The sequence below is a fragment of the Camellia sinensis genome, chromosome 5, assembly GCF_055761805.1.
Source record: "Camellia sinensis isolate YWXY chromosome 5, ASM5576180v1, whole genome shotgun sequence".
In the NCBI taxonomy this organism is placed as follows: domain Eukaryota; kingdom Viridiplantae; phylum Streptophyta; class Magnoliopsida; order Ericales; family Theaceae; genus Camellia; species Camellia sinensis.
Window position 1 is genome coordinate 199,287,881 of NC_138965.1, and position 4,348 is coordinate 199,292,228.

Here is a 4,348-nt window from a genome sequence, read left to right on the forward strand (position 1 = left end):
AAACTTGGCCTAAGTCAAAACAGGTGCCAGCTAAGGTAAGTAGCGGATATATCGATCCGTTCAAATCAATCGAATTAAATTGATCCGTCGTATCGTAAACGATGTGTGTTGACGAGCGGACAGTTGCAAATTGATTTTTTCCAATCCATCTAGTTTTGGAAGGATGAAGGATTTGACGTTCCTTTGACCCCCAACAAACCGTCAAACTACGAGCACCCCTAGTAATTTATAAGATTTGATGTTTTCAATTTGTTTAGATATTGTATTTATGTTTTCAATTGAAAAAGGGTTTAAATATTCTATTGAATATATTCAGTTAAAAAAGAGTTTTCAAGTTGAATATATTTTTTGAATTGAAAAAAATAAATAAATTATTTATCTATATTTTTTTTTGTTTTTAAATCTAACTCTAAAAATAATAAATAAAAAAGATGATATATGATGGTTGGTTTTTGTTTTAAAAAAACAGATATAGATATAACAATATAGAGGCATACAATCTATACTACTGCTCTGTTCATGGTTTTAGTTGTTTGAGTTGTTTTTATATTTTAAGAACTACAGATTGTAATACTTTATGTGGATGAGGCATACTGTGCTTGTTTTTTTCTTTGGAGGAGGCATTTAGTGATTGTAATACTTTTTTAAGTCAATGACTCTAATACTTTTTTTTCTTTTCTTTTGAGGAAGTGCGTAAGTTGAATTATATTGAAAATTTATAAAATTTTAAACCGTCAAATCGATTCGCATCCATTCGCCAATCTGTTAGATTGGTGGACGAATGACGGATTGGAGGTTCTGTTGCCGTAACTGACTCGCGCCTACCCCTAGTGGCAGCCATCTAAGACCTCCACCCACCATCAAATAACTCATGTTTTCAAGAGAATTTAGTCAGCCCTGTCTTTGAGGAACAAACTAATCACTCGCTAAGAATGAGGAAGTTGGGACAAGTGTTATTTCAAGAGACTATCCATCACCCCGCTTTTAGGATTTTATGGAGATTTCCAGAAAGCTGTAGATGATTTCTAAGAGGTATTTCATGATTTTTAAGAGGTTTCAGCATCTATAAATACAAAAAATGAATATGGAGCAAACCCTAATCAATTCAACATTCAACACAACTTAGTCATAATCCGATACTATTTATCCTTAGTTTAGTTCTAGTTCAATTTAGAAGTAGACTTAAAAGACATCTTTGTCATAAATTTAGCCTTAGTTTCCGTGACATCTGTGTCAAATTAATGATTTTTGTCGCATTGTTTTAAGATTTAAATTGTGTTTACATTAATTTTATAATTCAATTTCACATTTTCAAACTTATTTTCATATTTTTATTTGTTCAATCCAATGAATTCATGAAAATATATGTTTTGGGTGCTTATTTCCCTTTATTTACCTGTATTTTTAACATTAAAAACTCTATGCAAGTTTTAAGTCCTCTTAATTAAGGCAAGAGTCCCGCTATGTAACTCGAAAGATCAGCGGCTCGAATGGCCCGAAAATACCAAAACGATGTCGTTTTGGTATTTTTTTATTTTTTCCTTTTCTTCTTCGTTTCCATAACCTGCAGAAGAAAAACAAAGAAGAAAAAGAAGGGAAGAGGAGAGGAGCAGAGAGAGAATCATCATCATCAACCAAAAATTAACAAATCATCATCAACACAGCAGAGAGAGAGAGAGAGAGAGAGAGAGAGAAAGAGAATCATCATCAACCAAAAAGGTATAAACCTTTGTCTTCAACATTTTATATTGTACGGGAAAAAAATAATCTTCTCGTATAATCCTGTTGATCAAGTTTGTGCTCCTCCGTACGACGTCGCTTTACTCCCTGAAAACACAAACGTGAGCTAGCCGGCGGGTGTGTGCCGGATACCTCTCCAATGCCTAAGTCAGCAAAATAGACAAATAGACAAAAAGCTCTGTATATTCAGGAATCAAAGTTGTGTTACCTCTCCATAGGTGATGTTGTGAGCTTTTATAGGTTCTGCGTGGCACAATCCTAGTAGGACTCTTACTCCTCTATGTAGAGTCCTCCTAAGAATCACATTCCTGAAAGACAATGTTTATCGTTCAACACCCCCCTCACTACTTAAACCAAGTGAGATGGTTTTATCATGGTTGGATGTCAATACGACTGAGATAACATGGCCATGCTAAAGTCGCAGACTAGACCGAGCTCCCACTAGCTCGGCTCTTCCTTTCACTACGTGTACCTCGGTTTGACATATTCCAACTGGGTTGTCTGAGACCGCACTAACCACAACGAGCTTGGACCGAGCTAACCAATAGCAAGGTTCTAAGGAAAGCTCAACATACTTCGACTCAATACGGTATGACCGAGCTTAACTGTTACCACTATGAGTGTGGTGACCGAGCTAACAGCAGAGCTCTCTTGGACCGGGCTAACTATCTACTCTGACCGTGGCGACCATGATTATTCCTGGACCGAGCTAACCCTTGCTAGGTCACTTCCATACCTGGACCGAGCTAACACCTGGACTACGATCCACTTACTAAGCCCTTCTTACTATAGACCATAGAACGGCCCATTACCCAGCTTGGCCCAATTTACTCATAAATTATCCTCTCAATTGCCCCTTAATTCCATCTGCGCAGTATGATAGGGATTACCTGTTACCAGCCGAGCTAAAACTTTAGCCTTCCAACCGAGCTAAAAACTTTAGCACGTCCGGTCAAAACGTCTCTTTGGTTGCTGTACTGAACCGCTTCCCATTCCATGGCCACGTGGCAAACTGTCATTGGCTCAGCATAGTTGTCACGCTGTCTTTGTACTTCGTGTATTTTGAACAGTCCCGCCTTTTTGTCCTTTCTTCTACACAAAACACCCCTTCGTTTTTGAATCATTCATGCCATTCATCTCCTTCTCTTTCTCTCTGAACCTCTATTTTTCCCAAACATAGTGCCTAAAAAGAGCTTTCTCTCGTGGCTTTGATCTTCATCAGCTCGTCTTTAAACTTGTAAGTAGCCCAATCTTATTTCCTTTTTGTTGATTTTGCATCTGTTTTGTAATACACAACGCACGTATTTGTACGTTTTTCAAAACACACGCCACTTTCACTTTCAATTTTTTTTGGGAAAACCTTGTGATAAAACACTGCATTCATGAATAGTGTGGAAAAACACTGTATTTGATCCAAGATCACACCCCAACCGAACTAGGATATTGTTTGTATTAGGTGCAAGCCTAGCCACACCCAACAATCGAACTAAAACTTCACGCCATACTTGAAGTTTCCATAGGTTAGGTACCTTTAGCTTCAACTAACCGAGTAATTGAACCGTACTAGGTTTGCGCAATACCGTACTTAGAAAACCTTAGCTTCCAATCGAGCTACAACTTGGGGCTAAACCAGCTTCCTTAGTACAAACCGTACTAAGGATGCTGCCCCAACGGCTCAACCGGGCTAAAAATTCCCTTGCTCAAACCGAGCTAAAAACTGATAGTATCCTGCATAGCCGAGCTAGGACTTTATTTATTTTGCCTTTGTCTCTTTTAGCACGGTCCAACGATCTGTGCTTAACACCTCTCTTTTTTTCACTTTGCAGACTTACACTGCTAAGCACTCCCTTGAACGCTCGACCAAGCTACTGAGCGTCCTTTCAGGACCGAGCTAATTCTCCGCTTATTTATTGATAATTTAATAATCAATGGGTAAATATAGGTTTTTAGTAAACTCACCAGGTGCCATAGCCGAATTCTATAAGGACTACCAAATTCCGGATGATGTCCATCTTTCACTAGCCGAACTAGACACCGTCCCCTGGGAAAAACAAGGCTTTGTCCCTTTTAACGTTATTTCCATCGTAGAGTGCGGTCTGCGATTCCCTGTACAACCCCTTCTTTGTGAATTCCTTAGGCAAACCAAGCTCTGTCCTACCCAACTTTCTACAAATTCTTATCGCATAATAAACGGTATTGCCGAACTAAACCGCCAAGCTGGCCTTAATCTCGGTCTAGCCAAGCTTTTCCATCAATACTCCATAGGATCGACCGAAGATGTCTGGGTTTATTATTTTAGAATAAGGCGCCGGTGTGAAAAAATAATAAAGAATACCCCGGATAAAGACGTGAATGATGATGATTTCTTCTGGGTATCTAGGAACTTTGAGGACCATCAAGCCCAGATCTCTGGTCACAGAATAAATTGGAACAAGGGTGTAGCAGGTAGGATTACCTCTGCTTTATTGCATGCTATTCTTTACCTCGGTTTTCACTTTATGAACCGAACTAACTGTTGTCTTCCTTTATGCAGATTTGAACTTTCTTTCTTAAGTCCCAATACAGCTACCCTAACTTGAATGTTCTTCGAGCCGCACTCTGATATCCA